The 26,412-nt window shown below is 36.8% G+C and overlaps 1 pseudogene; it reads right to left on the bottom strand.

Moving 5' to 3' along the window:
• Nucleotides 1-408: 408 nt before the first annotated feature.
• LOC141499344 (ribokinase pseudogene) overlaps nt 409-26,412 on the bottom strand; it is a 49,908-nt pseudogene continuing 23,904 nt past the window's right edge.

Below are 26,412 nucleotides of genomic sequence, written 5' to 3'. Positions count from 1 at the left end.
TTTAACTTAAATTGAGGAACCTCAAACAATTGTTTACTTCTTCATTCACCCATTCATTCACTGAACATTTATTAAGTGATGACTATGTGTAAAGCAGTGAAGGAAGTGTGTGATGCTACTGACCCACTATAATTAGTATGTCTTTGAATGTTTTTCAAATAGTGATGAAATTGCAGATCCCTGCAAAATCTTAGCCTAGCCTCCGGCTACACCCCAATCCTGGCCAGCTGTTGTGCAAATGTGTATAAGAGGAATGAGTCAAAATTACTATATAAACAACAGAAAGCAGGTATCCTATGGATGGTGAATGAACATCCTTTGTATGTAAACCATGTTATACTATATCAGATAGTTGAATCCTCTGTCTTATATGTAATAATTGCAATCATATGAGCCTTAGAATCGTGATCAAAACAGATTAAGTTGCAGGTCCTTTTTGTAAGGGAAAAATGTCTGGGTTCATGAAAACTGGATGCTAACTAATGCAATGAAGTTGACTAAATTGATAATTTCTTCAACAGTCATGTTAGGAAAATAAACAGGTAGAAGGTCAATGCTCCCACAAACTGTCTCCAGTCCCTATGGTATCCATAGGCTCTTGAGGCTTTTCAGTGAGAAAATATGCTTTGGACCGGACCAAGGTCCTCCAGCTGATATAAATACACATCCTTTTGCACCCAAGGAAAGGATTACTATCTTGTAACCCCTTTCTATCAGTGTTGATCTAGCCTTGCCAGCCATTTCAGGGCTACTAATTGTAAGTCCAGCTAAATTCTGTCTCTATTTTGTTGTAGTAGAACACATTCTAGATGGTATAGAACTGTGGAGCAAGGAGGCTGTGGCAGGAGCTCTTGCAGGTCATTGTCAGGATTTCCAAAGAAGTAGCTACAGATATTCAAGTAGGCAGATAATTACTTTTTCTGTTAATGATATCAGCTACCTTCCCCAAGTCATCAAAATTCAACAGCAATGATGATAATATTTTGTCCTTCATTACTAACAATTATTGAAGCAACTCCTGTAGAAGCATCTTTGCACTGATGCATAAATTCTGTAGAAATATTATTCCATTTTAAGTTTTCTATATAATCATTGCCAAAAGAATCTTTGCCAACTTTGCACATTATGGAAGTCTTGACACTAGCTGGTTTGCACACATTGGTTGGTACCTTTTTCTCCATAGCCAATTAAAAACTCATGTCCATGGATGGTTTCTCCAGTTTGGGATATATATAATATATATGATATATAAGGCTGACCAGGTCAGTCATGCAGGAGTTCACCACCACTGCTGTCTAGTTGCAGCCCTGACACACAGACTGTTTTATTTTTTATATCAAGTATCAACCTGCCTATTTCCACTTCCACCCAACTGCTCTTAGTTCTGCCCTCTGGATTCTAATAGAAAAACATCCAATTTTTCCATGGAAATATTCTTCAAAAATCGAAGACAGTTTTCATTCTCTTCCCATCCTTTCTGAAATAGTTTCTTCCTAAAGCTAACTATCCCTCGTTGTTTCCATAAATGCTCATATAATATGAACTTAAGCCCTCTCACCATCCTGATTAACTTTTCCCTCAGTTTACAAATATCCTATATAAAATATGGTGTGCAAAATCAAACACTACATGTCAGATTCTAGTTTGTGAATTGTATAATTTAATTGAATAATCAAAGTATTTCTTAGGGGACATTTATTATCAAGGCACTAAGCTAGACAGTAGAACAGACAAAAAGATAACTGACATTGTCCCCAGTCCCAAATAACTAAGAACTCAAATTTGTCTTCCATAGCTGAGGGTCAGAAGCAGATTCTAGAAAGTTTAATTAAAGATTTTATTTATTTTGAGTTTTACAATTTTTCACCCAATCTTACTTCCCTCCCCCACCCCCCACCCCCACAGAAAGCAATTTGTCAGTCTTTACATTGTTTCCATGTTGTACATTGATCCAAATTCTAGAAAGTTTAAAAAAGAATACCTGGTCAGTTAAATCTAGCAAGAACTAGAATTGGAGTGACATCAAAATCAAAATCTGTTAGATGATATGGCGAGAGGCAAAAGAGAACTAAGAAAATACAGTTAAGAGCATTGTAAATGGTACTTGGAATAAGAAGTAAGCCATGAGAAACTTATGCCTATTTTTATATATTTATTTTATTATATATTTTATATTTATATTATATATATATATCATATTATATATATTATATATTTTTATATATTTATATGTTTATTTATATTTTTTATATCTTGAATAAAAGACCATCCAGGAATCACATCACCCAGAGGCAATCTGATAAGCCTGATGGTCTACATCTTTAGTGGTATTACTTGAGAGTGAGGTAGTGTAATTTTGTGAAGAGCAGTATCGTACAGTGGAAAGAACACTTTGCCTGGGATTATGATATCTAAATTTAAATTCTGTTATACTAGATCGCTTTACTTTTAAAAACCTGTTTCCTCATCTGTCAAAAGAGGATATCACAGAGCAGCTAGGTGGTGCAGTGGATAGAGCACCGGCCCTGAAGTCAGGAGTACCTGAGTTCAAATCTGGCCTCAGACACTTAATAATTACCTAGCTGTGTGGCCTTAGGCAAGCCACTTAACCCCATTTGCCTTGCAAAAAAAAAAAAAAAAAACTAAAAAAAATTTTAAAAAGAGGATATCATACCTATTTTATTACCCACATAGCATTTTTTGTTTTATGGCAATTTATTAATTTATTACAGCAATTTCCCTGTTTTATGGCAAATTATTAATTTATCAGTATTGGTCTTTCATTTTTGATTAAGCACAACATCAGGGAGATGATTGTCATGACGAGCACATGAATTGGATTTGAGAGAGGGGTTTGCTGTGTTAACCAGCCTCACTTTCTCCTCCAGAGCCATCTGGGTCCAGTGGCCAGATATGAATCATCAGGATTGGAGACAGCCCTAGATGGGCGATCAGCATTAAGTGTCTTTTTTTATTATATTTATTTTATTTTTGTACAAATGATGTTTTTTATATATTATTAAAATATTCTTGTTTAAGAGTAAAAATAATACCCCTCCCCCAAAAAATATAGACCTTTATGAGCAATAAAGTAAAGAGGAAAAAATTAAAATTAAAACTAAATAATAATAATAATAATAACAATAATAATAATAATAATAATAGGGGCAGCTAGGTGGACACAGTGGACAGAGTACTGGCCCCAGAGTCAGGAGACACGAGCCCAAATCTGGCCCCAGACACCCAACAATCACCCAGTTGTGTGACCCTGGGCAAGCCACCCCAACCCCACAGCCCTGCCAAAACCAAAAAAAAGTAATAAAATTAAATTAAATGATAATAATAATAATAGTAGTAGGGGTGTCCAGGTGGCGCAGTGGACAGAGCACCAGCCCCAGAGTCAGGAGAACTCAAGCCCAAATCTGGCCTCACACACCCAACAATCAACCAGTTGTGAGGCCCTGGGCAAGCCACCTAATCCCATCCACCCCACAACCCCCCCCCAAAGTAGTAGTAGTAGTAGTAGTAGTAGTAGTAGTAGTAGTAGTAGTAGTAGTAATAACAATAACAATAATAATAATATAATAATAATAATAATAAATGTGCTTCAGTCTGTGTTCCAACACCACCAGCTCTATTGTGGGTAGATCACATTGTTTAGGATAAGTCCTTCACAAATCTACTTCCATAATTTTACACCATTGCCATTGCTGATCACAACTCCCTCCATCCGTACTTCCCCACTACCATACACTACATTTTCTCTTTCCTTTCACTCTGTCCCTCTTCTTAAATGTGCTGTAGGGTAGCTGAGTGGCACAGTAGACTGATCACTGGCCCTGGGGCCAAGAGACCCCAAGCCCACATACCACCCCTAAGGCCCAACAACCACCCGACCCTGTGGTCCCAGACAGGCTACCCAATCCCAGCCCCTTGCAAGAAGTAAAAAAGAAAATGTATTATATCTGACTACTCTCCCCCATGGTCCACCCTCTCCTCCATCACTCACATCCCCCCCCCTTCCCCCCTGAACCCCTTCTCTTCTTCTTACTCTAGATGTTTACACCCCATTGACCATATATGCTGGTTCCTCTCTAAGCCACCTCTGATGAGAGTGAAAGTTCCCTCATTCCCCCCTTGCCTTTCCCCCCTCCATATAATTGCAATAGCTCATTGTAATAAAAAAACTTATTATATGAAATATCTTAGCCTATTCCACCTCTCCTTTCTCTTACTCCCAGTGCATTTCCCTTTTAGCCATTGACTCTATTTTTTTACAATATATTATATCTTCAAATTCAGCTCTCTCCTGTGCTTCATCTATAAAAGCACCTTCTACCTGCTCTATTAAATGAGAAGTTTCTTATGAGTATTATCAGTATCATTTTTCCATTCAGGAATACATGTAGTTCATCATCATTAAGTCCCTCCTATTTTACCCTTCTCCTCCACTCTCTGTACTTCACCTGAGTCCTGTATTTGAAGATCAAACTTTCTGTTCAGCTCTGGCCATTTCAACAGGAACCTTTGAAATCCCCCTGGTTCATTGAAAGTCCATTTTTTTCCTTGGAAGAGGACATTCAGTTTTGCTGGGTGGTTGATTCTCAGCTGCATTCAGGCTCTTTTGACTTCCGTAATATTATATTCCAAGCTCTATGAGCCTTTAATGTAGTTGATGCTAAGTTCTGTGTGATCCTCACTGCAGCTCCATGATATTTGAATTGTGTCCTTCTGGCTGCCTGTAATATTTTCTCTCTGACTTGGGAGTCCTGGAACTTGGCTATAATATTCCTGGTGGTTGGGTGTTTTTTTTTTTTGGATCTTTCTTGGGGAGATCAGTGGATTCTCTCCATTTCTATTTTGCCCTCTGTTTCTAGGATATATGGGCAATTTTCCTGTAGGGATTCTTTAAAAATGATGTCAAGGCTCTTTTCCTGATCATGACTTTCAGGTATCCCAATAACTTTTAAATTATCTTTCCTGAATCTGTTTTCCAGATCAGTTGTTTTTTTCAATGAAATGTGTTACATTTTCTTCTAATTTTTCATTCTTTTGGTTTTGAAGTATTGTGTCCTGACTTCTTGTAAAGTCACCAGCTTCCTTTAGCTCAATTCTACATCTGAAGGATTTGTTTTCCTCAGAGAGCTTCCTTATCTCTTTTTTCTATCCAGCTAATTCTGTTTTTTTTATTGTTGTTTTTGTTTTTTTAGATTTTTGCTAGGCAATGGGGTTAAGTGACTTTCCCAAGGCCACACAGTTAGGTAATTATTAGTGTCTGAGACCGGATTTGAACCCAGGTACTCCTGACTCCAGGGCTGGTGCTTTATCCACTGCACCCCCTAGCTGCCCCTCCTATGCTAGTTTTTAACATGTTATTTTCATTAGCATTTTTTTGGATCTCCTTGACTAAGTTGCTGATTTCTTTTTCATGTTTTTCCTGCATCTCTCTCATTTCTTTTTCCAATTTTTCTTCTGTCTCCTTCACTTGATTTTCAAAATCTTTTTTTGAGCTCTGTCATAGCCTGAACCCAATTTCTGTTTTTCTTGGAGCCTTTAGATGCAGGACCTTGTACTTCCTCATCTTCAGAATAAGTATAATGATCCTTCTTGGGATCATAAACAATGTACTTCTCAATGGTGTTCCTCTTTTTTATCTGTTTACTCATTTCCCCAGCCTGTGCCTGGTCTTGGGGTGCTTCCTGAGCTTTTGAGTATTATTGGGACATCCCCTCCCCCACAAGGATCTCAGTGTGTGAAGCTCTGTCTTCCCTCCTGATCTGTGAATGACCACAAGTCCACCCCTCTGCCACAGGGCTTAGGTGGTGGGGCCCTGCTGTTCTATAGGGGGCCTAGACTGTGATCAGGATCTGAATGTGGTCAGAGCCCTAGAGTCCTGTTCCAGGTACAGAGGACAAATCTCAGAAGTCTCTCTCCACTCCCCTACCTAGGCTGTGAGTACTCAAGGCTCGGTTGCCTGGGGACTCCTGCTTACTGGCTCCACCTTCTTCCAGTTCCTGGATCTGAGCTGCCACCATGCTCACTGAGTGCCTGAGGGCTGCTCTTCATGGCTGGCTCTGGCAGAGGCCCCCCCCAAACCTGATCTTCCAAGCTGTGCCTGGTGCCCCCTGGGGTGTAAGTCAGGAAACTGCCCCCCCCAGACACCCTGGGGCTGCCTCCAGGAGACTGAAGTTCCTTCACTTTGGCAGCCACCCCTCTTACCCCGTGGAGTGAAGCCTTTCTGCTATTTTCCAGATTATCTTGGGCTGGAGAACTGCCTCACTGGATCCCTCTGGGGGTTCTGTCTCTCTAAAAAGAGTCCTTATTTTATAAGTTTTGAGAGAGAGAGCACCTAAGAGAAATTCTTCTCCTGTCACTCTCTTGGCACTGCCCCCCCTACACACACACACACACACACACACACACACACACACACACACACACACAGCATTTTATTTTTATTTTATTTTTAGATTTTTGCAAGGCAATGGGGTTAAGTGGCTTGCCCAAGGCCACACAGCTAGGTAATTATTAAGTGTCTTTGAACTCAGGTATTCCTGATTCCAGGGCCGGTGCTCTATCCACTGTGCCACCTAGCCTCCCACACACATAGCATTTTAATTATTATTTATGCATTTTTCCAATTGCATGTAAAGATAGTTTTCAACATTCATTTTTATAGTTTCTCCCTCTCACTCTTCCCTCCTTCCACCCTAAGAGCAAATATTCTGATATAGGTTATACATGCACAATTATGTTACATTTATTTCCATTTTAATCATGTTGTGAAAGAAGAATTAGAACAAAAGGGAAAAACCTTGTGAAAGAAAAAATAAGTAAAATAGTATAACTGTGATGTGCATTTAGACTCCATAATTCTTTCTCTGGATGGTGTTTTGCATCACTAGTCTTTTAGAATTTTTCTTTGATCTTTGATCACTGTACTGCTGAGAAGAGCTAATTTATCAAAGTTGATCATTACATAATGTTGCTGTAAAGGTATACAATGTTCTCCTGGTTCTTCTCTCTTCACTCAGCATCAGTTTATATGTCTTTTCAGGGTTTTTCTGAAATATATCTGCTCATCATTTCTTATAGGACAATAACATCCATTATATTTATATACCACAACTTGTTCAGCCATTCCCCAATTGATGGACATGCCCTCAATTCCCAATTCTTTGCCATCACAAAAAGAGCTGCTATGAATTTTATTGAATATATGGATCTTTTTCCCTTTTTATGATCCCTTTGGAATTCAGACCTAATAGTTTTATAATCTTTTGGGCATGGTACCAAATTGCTCTCCAGAAAGTCTAGATCAGTTCACAACTCCACTAGCAATTCATTAGAGTTCCAATTTTCCCACATCCCCTCCAACATTTACCATTTCCTTTTCTGTCAAATTTGTCAATCTGATAGGTGTGAGAAGGTACCTCAGAGTTGTTTTAATTTGCATTTCTCTAATCAATAGTGATTTAGAGTATTTTTCAAATGACTATGGATAGCTTTAATTTCTTCATCTGAAACTTTCATATTCTTTGACCATTTATCAATTGGGGTACATTGTTATGAATTTGATTTAGTTCTCTATATATTTTAGAAATGAAACTTTTTCAGAAACACTGGCTGTAAAAAAATTTTTCCCATCTTTCTACTTTCCTTCTAAATACTATTTGCATTGACTTTGTTTGTGCAAAAACTTCCAATTTAATTTAATCAAAATTATCCATTTTGCATTTCATAATCTCTATCTCTTGTTTGACCATAAATTCTTCTCTCCAAAAAGCTGACAGGTAAATAATTGCTTATTCTTCTAATTAACTTATGATATCACCCTTTATATCTTAATCATATATCTATTTCAACCTTATTTTGGTATAGGGTATAAGATGTTGGTCTATGCCTAGTTTCTGCCATACTATTTTCCATAGTTCCCAGAATTTTTGTCAAATAGTAAGTTCTTATCCCAGAAGACGGGTCTTTGGGTTAATCAAACAAAAGATTATTATAGTTATTTACTACTGTATCTCCCACATGGCATTTTTTTTGTGAGAAACTGCTGTAAAGAAGGAAATGAAGTAAAACCAAGATGATGGGGGAAAAGCAATAACTCACCTAAGCTCTCCCTAAAACCCCTCCAAATATCTTTAATGCCACAAAAAATTCCTGGAGTGGCAGAAACCACAAAGAATGAAATAATTTTCCAGTCAAAGACAACTTAGAAGATCAGTAGGAAAAGTCTAGCTGGATGAGAGTGAAGTACAGGTCATGCCTGGAATAGGTTTTGGGAGCCATTAAACAGCAGATGTTTCTGTAGCTCTCAGCCCACAGCAATAAGGGGGAATGAATATCTGATGAGGGGATAATAGAAGACTCTTTGCTGGCACTAGGGGCAGGATTTTGGGGCTTTACCCCTACTCAGATCTGGATCCTAATCCTGGGTGGCGCCCCAGGATGAGAAGGGGCAGTAGCACACCAGAACTTGCCAACAAAGTGGAGCAAGAACCCTTGTCACAGTTCCAGGGCCAAAAAGAATCCTTGTGGTTACCTGCAGAACAGAGTACAGTCCAGGAGAATAGTAAATACATCTGTCCTTAGATCATAACAACTTGAAAGAACTGAAAGCTTACAGGTTTCTAGAAGAATCTTTAAAAACAGATGTATAAAACCCCTAAAGCTTAGGACAATTCATCTTCTACTTTTGAAGCTGAGTCCCACTTTTACAAAGACTTAGCAGTCAAGAAATAGACTAGGAAAATAACTAAATAGAAAAAAAAATCCTACCATAGAAAGCTACTATGGTAGCAAGGAAGATCAAAATACTCACTCCAAAGAAGATGGCAGAATTGAAGTTCCAACAACCAAAGTCTCCAAGAAAAATATGAATTTGCCTCAGGCCACAGAAGAGCTCAGAAAGCTGAAAATCAAGTAAGAGAGATAAAAGAAAAATAGGGAGGAAAAATGAGAGCAATACAAGAAAAATCATGAAAAAAGAGACAACAGCTTGATAAAGGACACATGCAAACACACAGACACACACACATGCACACATATACAACTAGTGAATATAATACTGTAAAAAATAAAAAAGGTCAAATGATAAAAACAGCATAAAAAGACAATAAAGAGAAGAATGACTTGAAAAAGTAGAATTAGCCAAATGGAAAAAGAGGCACAAAAACAAAAAATAAAAAAAAAACTCCTTAAAAAATAGAATTAGCTAAATGGGAAAAGGAGGTACAGAAGCTCATTGAAGAAAATAATTCCTTAAAAATTGGAATTGATCAATGGAAGCTAATGACTATGAGTGATCAAGAAACAATAAGACAAGACCAAAATAATTAAAAAATTAAAGACAACATGAAATATCTCATTGGAAAAGCAACTGACCTAGAAAATAGATACAAGGGAGATAATTTTTAAATGAGTGAATTATCTGAAAGCCATGATCAAACAAAGAACCTAGACAACTTTTTTTGCCTTTTGCAAGGCAATGAGATTAAAAGACATGCCCAAGATCATATAACTAGGCAATTATTAAATATCTAAGATCAAATTTAAACTCAGGTCCTCCTAACTCCAAGACTGGTGCTCTATCCACTGTGCCATTTAATTCCCCTCGTAGACATCTTTTTTCAAGAAATTATCAAGGAAACTGCTCTGATATTCTAGAAAGAAGATAGTAAAATAGAAATTGAAAAAAATCTACTAATTATCTCCAGAAAAAAAAAAAGATCTCAAAATGAAAACTACCAGAACTATTGTTGCCAAATTCCAGAGCTCCCAGGTCAAGAAGATAATATTGCAAACAGATAAAGAAAAATTCATTGATTGTGGAACCAATAAGGATAACACAAGATTTAGTAACTTCTGTCTCAAAGAATCATAGAACTTGGAATATGATATTCCAAAGAGCAAAGGAATTAGAATTACAATCAAGAATTACCTACCGTCCAAAATTGATTATAATCCTTTGTGAGAAAAAGTGGATATTCTATGAAATAGAGGGCTTTTAATCATTCTTGATGAAAGACCAGAGCTGAATAGAAAAATTTGACTTTCAAATACAATACTCTAGAGAAGCATACAAAAAGGAAAATCATAAAAGACTCAAGGTTAAACTGCTCATAAAACTCATAAAACTTTCTCATTATTAGGACAGTTAGGAGTATATATAGACAGAAGGCATGAGTGTGAATTGAATATGAAAGAAGGATACCTAAAAATATAAAATTAAGGGGTGAGAAAGAGTAATGCACTGGAAGAAAGGGAAAAGCAGGAATAGAATGGTATAAAGTATCCCACATAAGAGGCAAGAAAGTTTTTATAGTGAAAGGGGAGATGAAGTGGGGAGGAGTAAGTGAACTTTACTCTTATCAGAACTGGCTCAAAGAGTGAATAATATACTCACTCATTTGGGTATAGAAATCTATCTTGGCCTACAAGAAAATAGGAGTAGAAGGGGATAAAAGAAAGGGGGAAGGGTAGATTGGAGAGTCAGAAGCAAACACTTTTGAAGATGGACAGGAGAATATAAGATGGGAAAAGCAATCATGGCTGTGGGAAAAAAAAAACTTTTGAAGTAATTTCTCTATTAAAGGCCTCATTTCTCAAATGTATAGAGAACTGAGTCAAATTTATAAATATTAGAGCCATCCCCCAATTGAAAAATGATCAAGAGATATGAACAGTTTTCAGATGCATTAATTAAAGCTATCCATAACAAATGAGGCCCTAAATCACTACCAACTAGAGGAATACAAACTAAAACAATTCTTAGGTACTACTTCATGCATATTAGATTGTCTAATAGGACAGAAAAGGAGAATGACTAATGTTGGAGGGGATGGGAGGGCAGGGAATTAAGACATTAATACATTGTTAGTAGAGTTGTTTTAGCCATTCTTTTTTTGTTTTTTTTAGGTTTTTGCAAGGCAAATGGGGTTAAGTGGCTTGCCCAAGGCCACACAGCTAGGTAATTATTAAGTATCTGAGACCGATTTTAACCATTCTTTAGAACAATTTGGAACTATGCCCAAAGATCCATAAAACTGCATATCCTTTGATCTAAAAATGTCACTACTAGATCTGTATCCAAAAGGAGATTTTTAAAAAGGGGAAAGAACCCACATGTACTGTAATATTTATAGCAGCTCTTTTCTGCTGACAGAGAGTTGGAAATTGGGAGGCTGCCCATCAATTGGGGTATGGCAGAACAAATTGTACCATGTTTTTGTGATGAAATATTAGTGTACTATATAGAAATGATGAGCAGAATGCTCTCAGAATTTTTTTTAGACTAAATGCATGATTTTGCATTTATCTTTGTACAGAAGATAAAAATAAATACAAACAAGTTCAATAACTTGGAAAAGTTATATGTTGAAAGTACTGAATACTTTATAGAAAAACTACAGAGATTCATGGTTTCTATTCTGTATAATGAAATAGTGGTTTTAATTGGAATTTGTTAAATTCAGGATTTTAAAATTTTAAGAATTCATCTAGGTTAACCCATTAATTTTATTGATGAGAAAGTAGAGGTCCAGAAAGTTAAAACAACTTAACAACTATCAAGTAATAGGAACAGGATCCTAGGAGGTGAATGAGAATGTTAAATATCAGACTAAACAGAATTCTAGAAAATATCAAAAAGGGAAAAAAAGCATCATTTTTAAGAAACTAATAGAAAAACTTCCCAGAAAGAAAAAGAAAGACTGCAAATTAATATCCTCTAAGATATTGTTAACTACAATTAAGATCATGTAAAAGGTATATGAAATTTATTCAGTGAAATAAAAATAATCAAATCAAGCATAAGATTTGTGTTATGATTAACCAAAAACATTAAACAGTAAAGCATATTTATTCAATTATAAAATAGATGACATTTAAAAATGGAAAGAAATAGTAACCAGAAGAAAATATATTAATACAAAAAGCAAAATTCCTATTTTTTTAAAAAAAAAAGATCAAAGTGCAGGGAATTATTAAAAGCCAGTAATTAAAAAAACAAATATAATTATATTTCTTAAGCAGTTTTTGTACTACAGATAATAATAATAATAATAATAAGTGACTAAGATCAATTTCATTCACTATAAACAAAAAACAAAATATGAAGAAAAAGAAATACTAGAAAAAATCTAATATTTTAATATTTGTCAATGGTCTGAATCCACTGATTTAAAGAAAAAAGGACTAGAGAATAAATCCATCTGTACTCCTTAGAGGAAATTCATTTAATATAAAAAGATATTGAGAACTTATCATTGAAAAAAGATGTATGTAATTTTTCATTCTTTTTGGTGTTTAAGTATTGTGTCTTGATTTCTCCTAAAGTCACCAGCTTCCTTTAGCTCCATTCTACATCTGAAGGATTTGTTTTCCTCAGAGAGGTTTCTTTCTTTTTTTTTTTTTAGGCTTGCCTAAGGCCTCACAGCTAGGTAATTATTGAGTGTCTGAGACCAGATTTGAACTCAGGTACTCCTGACTCCAAGGCCGGTGCTTTAGCCACTACACCACCTAGCTGCCCCTCCTCAGAGAGCTTTCTTATCTCCTTTTCTGTCTGGCCAATTCTGCTTTTAAAAGCATCCTTCTCCTCAATAACTTTTTGAACTGCTTTATCCATTTGACCTAAGCTGGTTTTCAACATGTTATTTTCTTCAGCATTTTTTTTGGATCTCCTTGACTAAGCTGCTGACTTCATTTTCATATTTTTCCTGCATCTCTCTCATTTTTTTCCCAATTTTTCTTCTATCTCCCTTACTTGATTTTCAAGATTTGTCATAGACTGAGCCCAACTTCCATTTTTCTTGGAGTCTTCAGATGCAGAAGTTTGAACTTCCTCATCTTCAGAATGAGTATTTTGATCCTCCTTGGGATCATAGCCAAAGTATTTGTCAATGATAAGGTTCTTTTTTCCCCCCTGTTTACTCATTTCCCCAGCCTGTGCCTGGTTTTGGGTTGCTTCCTGAGCTTTTGAGTTTTATTAGGGAATCCCACAGAAATTTCAGTGTGTGAGGCTTTGACTGTTCTCCTGGTCTATGAATGACCACAAGCTTACCCTTCTGCAAGGGGGTTGGGGGGGGGGGGTCCCTCTATGATGGACTTATGATAAAGAATGTGATCCACCCAAGACAGAGCTGTTGGTATCAGAAGACAGACTGAAACACATTTTTTTCTCTTTCTTTTGTTTTGTTTCTCGTGGAGGTCTGTATTTTTGTGGGGGGGAGGATGTCATGTTTGCTCTTGAACAGGAATATTTTAGTGCCTTCTGGGGGATGGGGGGAGGGAAGCAAGAATAGGGGCAAATTTGTAAAATTCAAAATAAATAAAATCTTTCATCAATTTAAAAAAAAAAAAAGAAAAAATGTATCATAAAGATACTAATTTTTTAAAGTGGCCATAAAGATATCAGAAAAGGCTAAACAACAGAAAACATCAAAGAAGAAATATATTTATGTTATATACTGATAAAAGATCAAATAAATAATCAATATTAATAATTTTTAATTTAAATACAACAAATAATTCCTCAGGTTCTCCATAAGTGAAAAACTAATATTAATACAAGAAAATAGTCAATATTAGTTTAATGAGACTTCAAAATTCCATTATTATTATAATAAAAAGTTTAAGAATTGATAATATAGTCATTATGGTTATGATGATTTGCTCATTAAAATAAGATGGAAGCAATTGCTCTATAAAAATAGCATGGTATAGAAAAAGGAGCCCTGAATTCAGAATAGAAAAACATAGATTCACTCCTTAGCTCTATTTCTTACATCATAATTGAATCTAGACAAGTCACTCAATCTCACTGGCTTTTCCAAATTCATAAAACAGGGGTATGGGAAGGGAGCTAAACTACATGATATATTAAATTCTCTTCCACCTCTAAATCCTCTGTTGTTATTGTTGTTTCCTCTAACAACTAAATGGAAGCTGCATGACTCATTTTCTTAAGTATAAACTGAATTCCAATGAAACAATTTTATACTCTGCCATAGAGAAACTATTAGGAAACTTTAAAAGGCAAAAATTGTAGAAGCTGGATTCTCAATTTACTAATTTGATAATTCAATGTAAAAAGATTAGAAATAAACAACTATAATATAAATAAAACATCTCAAAGACTATAAAATATAAAAAAGCAATATACTAAAGAAAATGTGGTTAAAGATTATAAAGGCATTTAAATGCCAAATAAATCATTCTATATTGATCCTAGAAATAATAGGAAGTCACTGGAGTTTATTATACAGGAGGTAACATGTTCAGATTTGTACTCTACATTTAATTAATTTATTTAGTTTCATATTATTACAATAGTTTTGCTGTAAAATTAAATATAATCCCCCCTCTCCCCACAACAATAGAGAAATATCAAGGGCAGCTAGGTGGCATTCCCAGCCTTGGAGTCAGGAGCACCTGGGTTCAAATCTGGTCTCAGACACTTAATAATTACTTAGCTGTGTGGCCTTGGGCAAGCCACTTAACCCCATTTGCCTTGCAAAAACCTAAAAAAAACCAATAGAGAAATATCAAGAAAAATTAAGTGAGAGGAGAAAAAAAGTCTGTATTCAGATACCATCAGCTCTGTCTCTGGGTTAGTTCACATTCTTTATCAAGTCTATCAGAGAAGTTGCTTCAATATTTTTTCTCATAGTTGCTATTGCTAACTGTATTTCCCCCCATCACTTTTCTCCCCACTCCCATTTAGTCTATTGTCTTTCTCCTTTTATCCTGTCCCTCCTCAAAAGTGTGTTACATCTGATTACCCTCTCTCACAATCTTCCCTCTCTTCTATCATCTCCATCCTCCCCATCCCTCACCTGTCCCCTTTCTCCCATTCCTTTCCTCTCTTTTTTCCTCTAGGGTAAATAGGTTTCTATACCCTATTTAGTGTGTATATTATTTCCTCTCTGAGTCATTTCTGATGAGAATGAAGACTCACTCATTTCTCCTAATCTTCCCCCCCTTCCACTTCATTTCAAAAACTTTTTCTTTGATTCTTTTACATGAAATATCTTATTCCATTCTACCTCTCCTTTCCCTTTCTCCCAGTATGTTCCTTTCTCACCCATTAACTCCATCTTTATAATATACTATACTTTCATATTCGGCTCCTTCCTATGCCTTGTCTTCATATGCTCCTTCTAACTTCTCTAATAAATAAGAGGGTTCACATGAGTTATCAGCATCATCTTCCAAGCAGTTCAACATTGTTAAATCTCTCAAAATTTGCCCTTCCCATCCATGTTCTGTATACTTCACCTAAGTCCTGTAGTTGAAGACCATACTTTCTGTTCAGCTCTGGTTATTTTAACTAGAAAGTTTGAAAGTCCCCTATTTCATTGCATATCCACATTTTCCCCTGAAAGAAGATGTTCAGTTTTGCTGAGTAATTGATTTTCAGTTGTAATCATAGTTCTTTTGCCTTCCAGAATATCACATTCCAAGCCCTATAAGCCCTCAATGAAGACACTGCTAAATCCTGTGCAATCCTGACTAGCTCCACAATATTTGAATTGATTCTTTCTGGCTGCTTGTAATATCTTATCTTTGACTTGGGAGTTCTGGAATATGGCTATAATATTCCTGGGAGTTTTTATTTTGGGATCCCTTTCAGTAGAGGATAGATTGATTCCCTCAATTTCTATTTTACCCTATGCTTCTAGGCTATAAGGGTAATTTTCTTGGAGAATTTCTTGAAAAATGAAGTCTAAGTTCTTTACCTGGTCATGATTTTCAGGTAGCACAATAATTTTTAAATTATCCCTTCTAGATCTGTTTTCCAGGTCAGTTGTTTTTTCATTGAACTATTTCACATTTTCTTCTAGTTTTTCATTCTCTTAGTTTTGTTTTATTGTTTCTTGATTTCTCACAAAGTCATCAGTTTCCCTTAACTCCATTCCACATTTGAAGGAATTATTTTCTTCAGAGAGATGTTTTTATCTCCTTTTCTATCTGACCATTTCTGCTTTTTAAGGTATTCCTCTCCTCATTGACCTTTTGGACTGCTTTCTCCATTTGACCTAAACTAGTTTTTAAACATGTTATTCTTTGGTATTTTTTTGGTATCTCTTCCCCAAGTTATTGATTTGGTTTTCATGATTTTCCTACATCATTCTCATTTCTCTTCCCAATTTTTTCTCTACCTCCCTTGATTTTTAAAATCTTTTTTGAGCTCTTCCATTAGCCTGAAACTAATTCCTATTTTTCTTGGAGGCTTTGGATACAGAAACTTTGACTTCGTCATCATCTGAATGTGTGTTTTGATCCTCCATGGGACTAAAGCAATAGTCTATTGTTAGATTCTTTTTCTTCTGTTTGCTCATTTCCCCTAACTAGGATCTGATTTTAACACACATTCCAGGTTTTGGAGAGTTTTGGGGACACCATCCCCAGGGAACTGAATTCCTTTAAGTTCTTATGAGAGGTTCTGACTGTTCTCCTGGCCTGTGCTCTGGTCTGTGGATGATCACAAACACTCCCCTCTGTCCTGGAGCTATGAGGAGAATCCCTGCTCTACTATGGCAGTATGGGGCCCCCGAGACTACAACCTGGATTTAAGTATGAGCAAAGCAATAGAGTTCTGTCCCAGGGATAACAGAGAGACCTCTGCAGTCTCCCCCCAACTCCTTACCATCCATAGGCTGAATATTCTAGAAGCAGCTGCTGGGTGACTTGGCTGGTTCCAGTGTGTGGATGAGCTGAGGCCTGTGCTGGCCTGGGCCCCATTCTCACTCTGGTGTTGCAGAGTTTTCCTGATGACCTTCCAAGTTGTCCTTGGTGATCCCTAGTCTGAGATCTGGAAACTGTTCTAGGTGACCCCAGCCCTACAGACTGTTCCTGGAAAGCTGGAGCCTACTCACTCTGGAGTAGCACAAACCAAGTTGTGCTGCAGCCATTTCCAATCCTGGTGGAGCAGACACTTCCCATGGATCTTCCAAGTTGTCTTGGGCCAGAAAATTGTTTCACTCAGTCTTTTTGTGGGTTCTGCCACTCTAAAATTTGGTTCGAGTCATAATTTTAAGGTATTTGGAGTGATCTGTGGGAGAGCTTCTAGGAATTCCTGCCTCCACTCTGCCATCTTAGCTCCATTCCCAAGATCTGTGCTTTAGGAAAAAATACTTTGGAACCTGAGTAAAGGAAGGATTGGAATGGGGAGATACTTTGGGCAAGAAAGAAGATTAGAAGGTTTGAGGATGAGACTCTGCACCAAGGTGGTGATTAGATGAGTAAAGAGAAGGGGTTATATACACTAAAGATGACTCGTAAAAGTAGAATCAAACTTCAATAATAGATTAGAATGTGCAATGAATGTAATCAAAGAGTGAAGGATATTCCTGAAGTTGTGGGCCTCAGTTGCTGGGAATGTAGTTGTGCCTCAGGCAGTTATGAGAAATTAAGAAGAGGGAAGTTTAGAGTTTAAGATAATAACTTGTTCTGGACTTATTGAATTTGAAATGTAATTGGTGATATGACAATGTAATTATGGAATAGATGAGGATTGTACAAATTAATCTGAGAATCATTTGCATAAAAATAATATTTGGAGACCACCAAAGCTGATATTATAGAAGCATAAGAGAAAAAAGATGAAAAAAGAACTTTGGGGGTTGCCCAAGGTGAATCTAATCTAGGTGAAGATCTAGCAAAGGAGGTCAATAAAGAATGATCAAGGAAGCAAGCAGATAACAAGAAAGGAATTATGTTATGAAAACCTGAGAGGAAGGAGTATACAAGAAGAAATAGCAATCAACAGAGTTAAAAGTTGCAGAGAAAATAATAGAAATAAGTACTGAAAAAATGACCATTAGGTTTGGCAATTGATGGATTACGGGGTGGGGGAAGTTGAATGGTGAGGTTAGAAACCAAACTTCAAGATGAGTAGAAGAAAGAGAGTCACACAAGCTTAGCCAGGAAGGGAAGGAGAGATATTGAGTAATAGTGAGGATGATAAGATCAAGTGAGAGATTTTTAAGTATGGGGGGACATGAGTAGTTTTATAGGCAGCAAGGAAGATAGGAAGAAACTGAAAATGGATAATGATTGGTAAAATCTGTAGAAGATGGGAAGGGTGAAATAAATGTAAAGAGGTTTGCCTTGGCATGGAAAGAGACAGAATTATATGACAAGGAGTAAAGGAGGCAGATACTAGGAATAATCCAGGATAGACTTTTGACAAATTGTGAATGATGATGGAACAAGGGATCTGAGATCTCACAGATTTGAACTGGCTCACCAGGGATGGAGCAAATGAAGACAGTGTATGAGTGATAACCTGGTAAAGAACTAAGAAATATTGGCAACTAGAAGTCACAGAGAGGTTAAAGAATAGTTAGAGTTTCTAAAGTATAGAAAAAGGACATGGTAAAAATCTTTTGATACAATAAAGAAATTTCAGAGTTCATGAATATGGAAGTAGAACATTTGTAGGTGATGACTAGATGGATGGTATGATGATCTGTGTGAACAGCTGTGGTAGAGTGGAGGAGTAGGTTAGGGAATATTAAGTAGACTGAGGAACTGAAACATTAGGGTATATAAGGGAATATTAACACCTATGTTGAAGTCCCTAATGCAAGGGCTACAGTTAGGGCAGAAAGAAATACTGTGAGTCCGATATTAGACTCATTGAGGAAAAAATGGAGGCTCTAATGGGGGGTTGGGAGAGGAGCTATATGTCTGCCACCAGGATCTGGATTGGTGTGTGAAGTTTATATGGCATATAACTCAAATGAGGAGAGGTTGCTGAGTGAAGGATGCAAAGGGAGAGCCTGGGAGTGGCAATGGGGAACAAGGAGTATTGAAATTCTCCCACCAAGACCAATGAGTCAGGAGTAAGAATGAAAGTACAACCAGTAATCCAGTACTAAAAAAACAGTAATGAGAAATGTGATGTCATCAGGAAAGAGCAAGGTCTCTCAGCAAGTGCCAGAAGATGAAAGGAGTAGGAAAGGAAATGGTCTGGGATGAAAATAAGTTTTTTAATTATGGAGTAAACATTGCAAGTAGCACAGTTGAAGGGGAGGCAGATCTGAAAACCTTGATGAGAGGAATAGAGATAAGAATAAGAAAATGGACAGTTGAAGGAAGGGATGAAGTTTATATTTTGGCAGCTGATGATGAATAGAATGAGGAGAGTATAAGGAGGTGAGAGTGTGCTAGCCTTTGAGGGATGAATCCAGGCATAGTATCAGTGGTTAGAAGGAGATCCAGTGAGGCAGTAGGTAAAGACTATTCAAGATCCTCTTTCCATATCCAACCTCATGGCAGGTGGCAACACTGTATCCTGTGAAGCAAGGGAGTCTGCCTCACAGGAGCCAGGAACATTCAGTGGCAACGCCTTGGGGGGAAATTAAAAATACATAGCAGAAAGGTCTGAAATAGTAGAAACTGTTAAAGTTTGTAGAAGTACCTGAGAACGATGATAAAAGACAGGAGGTGCATGACTGAAGTGTGGTCCTATAGATAGCCCTTGGAGTAATGAAGAAGGCAATAGGGCAAAGACAGAAGCTGGCAGACAAGTATCTAGGGCTGTTCTCAAGGGTTCCATTTTGAGTATGCTAAATTTGAGATGCCCATAGAATATTCAATTAAAGAATTCCAGGGACTTGTTCAGGAAAGAGATGAGTCATCAATAAATTACTCCACCTAGTCTAAAGGGACAAAAATACACCTGGCCCAGGAAATAATGTTGGGAAAGTAAAAAGCCAAGAATAAGATTCAATATTATCTGAAGTCTAAACTTTGGGAAGAAAAGAGAGGGGAAAGGCAGAGGCAAGATATGCCTGGAAAACAGAGATTTATTTAAGATTTTCTCATAGACAACGGCTAAAGGGAGTTTCTGTTTGCATCACAGTTTTCATGGAAATCTGGTCATTACAAACCAAATCCAGCTGAGAAAATTAGCAAATTCTGCCAAAGCCCTAATATAAACAGAAGTTTTGCAATATTTACTAGGTTTTAAGTGGAAATCCAACTGTAATTAATCAATCAAAAAGCATTTAGGCTATAATGACAAAAGTGTAAACCCCTACACTCAAGGAATATGCATTCTATTGAAAGATGTAACATATATGTGTTTGTGAATAGATATATGTGTGTGTATTGTCTGCGTGACCATGAGTAAATCACATTAACCATAGTCTGCCTCAGTTTCCTCAAGTGTATAAACTAAGATATAAAACCACTTGAGAAATTCCCCAAGCATTCTGGGGAAATCTATTTATAATTCCCCAAGCACTATACATATATTCTCCAAGCACTTTGGCAAGTGAGAGACAGAAACAGAGATAGAGACATAGAGAGACAGATGATAGCTATAGACAAGTAGATAGATAGATAGATAGATAGATAGATAGATACCAGCAGACAGAAAGACTGACAGAATTTTTAGGAGTCATTAGAATAATGATGGGAGGAAGGTGAAGGAAAGTGAATCCTATTTCAAATTCCAGTTCTGCAAATACTATCCATATCACTTGAGCAAGTCATCGTACTTCTCTAAACTTCAGTTTTCTCATCTGTCAAATAAAGAAGTCAGAATGAATGATCTCTAAGATCCTTTGCATCTCCAAATTCAATCAACATCTTTTCCAAAGTAGTTTGTGATGTAATAAAAAAAAAAGTCGGGAAAAATTCTAGAAAAGGAAAGGAAAGATTTCTATAAGATAAAGTATTAAAAGCTCTGTTATTAGAGAAGCTGTCATTGCCTTGACAAGGGGAAGCAGTCAAGCATGCAGCCTCAGTCAGCACTAAGGCCAGGGACAGTAGCAGAGCTGGTGAAACTAAGTTGTATCATGGCAGTCCCTAGGAAGGCAACACACACACTAGGAAATTTGCAGAGAAAGAATGACTATTAATGGTAAATGATCATGCTATGGGCCCCCTTTTGCATCTCCCAGTCCCAGGTTCTTCCTTTCCCTTTCAAAGACCATGATTTGCCACTGAGATGTGTCATGCAACAGACTCCAAGAGGGTTTTTCATCTGATAAAGGTCATAGAGCATAACTCAATTTCTTACTTCATGTAAAATATGCCTCTGTTTTATCTTTCATGCTTACTTTTTAGAAAAATCTTTTAAATCAGAGAAGCAGGTAAGTGGCATAGTTGATAATTTAGTAGACGGTGTTGGGAAAATCTGAGGTAATATCCTGCCTCAGTTGTTTACTAGCTTGACACTAAGCAAGTGCAAGTGAAATAGCTTGGCATTGCAGCCAACAGAGTTCTGAACCTAGAATCAGGAAGATCTTATTTCAAATCTAGCTTCAGACACACTCCTATTGGAACTGCAGCATGTATAGCCTCAATATTCACTGATTTCCTCAATTGACCTACCATGGCTCCAAGACCCCAACATTCCATTACAATATCAGTTCTTTCCCATACACAGGCTCTGGCCTCCCCAACTCATTCTCTCTCAAACAATCCTTCCTTTTGTCATGAATACAAGATGAAGATGATGATGATAGCTAGTATTTGTATAGTACTTTAAAGCATATAAAGCATATTACAAAAACAATCTCATTTGCTCCTCATAGCTCCCATAAGTGCTCTTATCTCCATTATAAAGATAAAGAAACTGATGCAGGCAGAGGTTATGTGACTTGCCTGGGGTCACATAGTTAGTCAGTGTCTGAGTCTGATGAGATGATGATAATTGGCAAAGGAGAGAACTATTTGACTTTCACCTTGATTTTGTCTTCCCTATCAAGAAAACTGATTTCTGGAGTCGGGGAATAGGAGACAAAAATGCAAAAAAAAAAAAAAAAAAAAAAAAACCAGGAGAGAGGGCTGATACAGATGGATATTCAGGAATATGGAAGGGGATCTAAGGAAAAGGTCTTTCCCTAAGTAACCCATATTATTCAGAATTCAGAAATGGAAGAGAATAGGAAAAGTCTTTTAGTCTGAGTTTATAGCCAGTATATAAAAAAAAAATTTACAAATGGCACAATGCTTAGAATTCTAAGTACTATGTTGAATGATGCAACCAAGATTTCAAAAATCTAGAATAATGTTCTGAATTCAATAGGTTGAAGATGATTTGGGATAAAAGAAAAATACTATACTGGGATTCAGAAAGCCAACTGCTCAACTAACAGAATGAGGGAGTAAGTCAATAATTTGTATGAAAAATTCTTGGCATTTTACTGTTTTACTGAAAACTCAGCATAAACCATTAGTATGAGGTGGTGGCCAACATGGTCTTAGGTGGCCTTAACAGAGAAAATATAATATGCAGAAGGAGAGAAGAAATCATTCTTCCTAGTCAGAATACTTGCAAAATATTGTACTTAGTTCTGGGAGGTACATTTTAAGGAAGATACTGACAAAATTTGAGCCAGAAGATAGTTACCAGTATGAAGAAAAGATTCAAGATGAAGCTTTCTGAAGATCAGTTGAGAGATAAGACATTAAAAATATGATAACCATCTTCATTTATTCTTGCCATATGTAAGAAGGACCTAGACTTGTTTTTGCCTAAGTAAGAAAGAAAATAAGCATTCATTAAGCCTCTACTTTGTGGCAGGCACCATGCAAAATGTTTTGCTAATATTATCTCGTTCAATTCTCACAAGCACCCTGCAAGGTAGATGCTAGCATTAACCTCATTTTAGAGATGAGGAAACTGAGGCAAGTAGAAGTTAAGTATTATTAAGTTCCTGAGGTCTAATTTGAACTCAAGTTCTTCCTGACTCCAGGCATCACCACCTAACTGCTTTTAGAAAATAAAACTAGTAACCATGAAGAGAAGTTTCAGAAATGCTGGTTTAGTGAAAAGAAATCTTTTCATACAATTAGCATTGTCTAGAAGTATAAATGGTCTGTCTCAAGCTCCCATTTGCTAGAAGGGTCCAACTTCCACTGGAGGTTCAATGATCTCTAGTCAGCAATATCATAGATAATATTCCTTTTTAATTACAGAACAAATTTATTCACCTCTTAGGTCTTTCCCAGCTCTGAGATTTTGATTTTCCAGGATTTGGAGTTCATTATTGATGCTTTTTGAACATGCAAAGGGAAAATAATATCTGTATTCCATAGATTTTTCAGAAATATAAAGTATAGTGGAAGTTACCCAGTACCTTTCAAAAAACAAATGTGGTGTTGATTTGAAAGCCTAGCTAAAACAACACTAGAAATGAAGAAAAAATCATAGACATGTTCCTAATAAATACAGATGTGAAAATGCTAAATAAAATATTGGCAAACAGAATATAGCAATGCATTTTTAAAAATTATTCATCATTACCATCAATCATCATATGAACTTCAGCCCATCATTCCAGCCTGTTGAGATCTTTTTGGATCCCAGTTCTGTCATTCAGATGCATTAGCTCCCCCTCCCAGCTTCATGCCATCTGCACATTTTAATAAGCACTCCATCTATGCTTTCATTGAAGTTATTGATATAAAATGAGCAGAACAAGGTCAAAGACCAGTCTTTAAGGTACTCTCCTAAAACAGAATATTTTTACCATCTTAATCTGCCATTCCCTGACAGTCATAGAATCCCTGACAGTCATAGAAACTGAGGCAGAAAGAGGAGAAATAACATTTAAAAAGGTCTTGTAATGAATCTGGCCCAGACTAACAGGAATTCCGAATTTTTAGTTCTTGGACCTTGGTCTAAGCACAGCTGCTTTCAAGTGAGCCGACCGCTCCAGTTTACTCATATTTGGAAAATACAACTGCAGAAAATCCCAAAAAAATAACAAGTAAAAAAGGGATAAACTGTCCCTTAGAAAAACAACCAGGGTGAACTTTAGATGGGCCCATCCCACTCAAAGCAGTAATCACCATTCACAGGAGGCAGAAAAGAAATATAAAAGGGTCCACCTCCCACTCACCCACCTTAAACTTGAAAGGAAGTGGAAGCAGCTGCAGCTGGGCTGGCAGAGTCCTGCCATTGGCACTGCCAGCTACCTTGTTCTCCATTGGCTGTGTTCCACTGGTTTGGCTGGCCAGTCGGTGCCCCCACACCACTATAAAATAACATTTAAAAAAATATTTTTTTAGGTCCGACAATTTGTACTTTGAGCCTTGAGTTGTTCTCATTAACCAAGTTGCTGGAGAGAAAAATCATAGAATCATAGAATTATATAGCTGGATGAGGCTTTAGAGATCAGAAGATCTAACCTCTTCATTTTCACAAGTGAGGAAATCAAGGCTAAAAGGTCAAGTGACTTGTTCAAGGCCACACAGTTGGTTAGATCCTGGCTGAGTCAGAGTCTGCTAAAACTTAATTTAATGCTTTTTTTTTAACTATTCCTTAGTTCCTCACCTTCGATGTATAATGAAAAAGAATTTCTGGTCACATCAAATGAATCCCTGAAATTAAGTGGGAAATATTTCATATAAATGTATACATCCATGAACAATCACACAAACTTTCCCATGCACACACATGGAAAAGAAGAGAAAGAGGAGAAAGGTGAAGAAAAAGGAAGAAGAGAGGAGGGAGATAGAGAAGGGGATAAGAAAAAAGGAGAGAGAGAGAGAGAGAGAGAGAGAGAGAGAGATTTTATTTGCTAAGCTGGGAATACAAATATAAGCAAAGAAGACAGTCCTTACCCTTAAAGAGTTTACAATCTAATAAAGGAATCCAATATATAAATGGGGACCTGGGCTACTCACAAAATAGTAGTCAAGGGTAGAGAATAGGAAGGAATCAGGGTCCCCAGAGTAGGAAGGATACTGATGAAGAACTGAAGAAGAAATCTGAAGAGTGAGTCAAGGTAAGAGCTAATTGAGACTTGTTTTGTCCCATCCGAAATTGTTGGTCTAGTATGGAGAGTCCCCGGTAGGGAGGAAAGGACTTCATAAACTGCAGCCAAATTCTAACTCTGATCCCACAGAGACAGCCTGGAATGTAGCCAGGGATTGCACAGAAAGGGTCTTAGGCATGAAAACAGTCAAATCAGACATTGGTGAAGGAGCCACTGTCACTGGTTCTTCCTCAAATCATTCTTGGAAACAAAAGGAGGTAACCTGGTACTAGCAACTGGCCCTGAAATCATGAAAAAGTGAGTTCAAATTTGACCTCAGACAATTACTAGCTCTGTGATCCTGGGCAAGTCGTTTAATCCTGTTTACTTCAGTTTCCTCATCTATAAAATAAGCTCAACAACAACAGCAACAAAATCATAACTCATGAGTTTTCTTTAATGGTTTTCTTTTACTAGTCATTCCAAAGATAAATTTAGATCAAAGGAAAGATAAAAATAAAAATGAAGTTTTGGGTGAGTTTTTCATAATAAACTATCTGTCACTAAAAACCAACTTAGTTAAGGTCAAAGGGGCCATTTTTGTTTTAGACAAAACTCGCAAAGACCATCTACTGGAGGGGGGAGGTGATTCTTAACCTTTTTTTTAATGCTTGGCCCCCCTTTGGCCATATAGCAAAGCTATGAAACCCCTCTCAGAATAATATTTTTAAATACACAGATTAAAATACATAGGATTACAAAGAAAACCAATTATTTTGAAATATGGTATCCATAAAAAAATTTAAAACAAGTTCATGAACCCCAGGTCAAGAATCCCTATTGGGGCTAGTCTCAGTTGGAGGGAGAGCTCAGAGCAATGAAATCACCAATCCTTAAGGTACATAATGTAAAGGTAAATGTAAGTTCTCACAAACAAAGAGCATTGGGATTCTCTGTAGGTTTTTCTCTGCCAAGTTGCTTCTGGGTGTAACACAAGGTGTTGGAATGTACCTCCCAGTCCCAGACAGTTGAACTGTTCTCTATCAAGAGCGCTTCTGTAAGCAACCACTGCCTCCACAATCAAACCCAGATGCATTTGTTTGCTGGGGGGGGGGGGGGGGGCACAGCTGTGAACATCAGAGTCTAACAATAATATGATTTCCACACGTGATTTTTGGGTCTGGAATTTCACTGCTTAACCAGGTTCTTCACAGGTCTTTTTGGCTGACCCTCAGGAAGCAGTAGACAATGCACTTGTCGTTCAGGAGGTTTTTCCAGGCCCTTCTTAATTATAGCATCTTCCCTCCTAATTATGTATCATTTATGAATATATTTGCTTGCTTGTCATCTCCCTCATTAGATGGTAAGCTCCTGGAGAGCAGGGACTACCTTTTTCCTCCTTTTGTATTCCAGTGCTATTCAAGTGACTGAGATATAGTTAGCATTTAATAAATCTTTATGGGTTGATTGATAGTCTGACATCCTATTTACCATCTCTTTTTTTCTAGTTTGATTATATTATGCACCGAACCCTAGGCTATGTAGATACCATCACAAGACTCAGAAATCTGATTAATATGTTTCTTCAAAAATTAATTGAATAAAAGAAAGGCATTAATAATCACCTAATCAGGTGACAAGCAGCATTTTAAGTGTTAGGAATACAAATAGAAAAGAAATCCAC

The sequence above is a fragment of the Macrotis lagotis genome, chromosome X (genome assembly GCF_037893015.1).
Source record: "Macrotis lagotis isolate mMagLag1 chromosome X, bilby.v1.9.chrom.fasta, whole genome shotgun sequence".
Taxonomy (NCBI): domain Eukaryota; kingdom Metazoa; phylum Chordata; class Mammalia; order Peramelemorphia; family Peramelidae; genus Macrotis; species Macrotis lagotis.
This window is presented reverse-complemented; position numbering and strand designations above follow the sequence as displayed.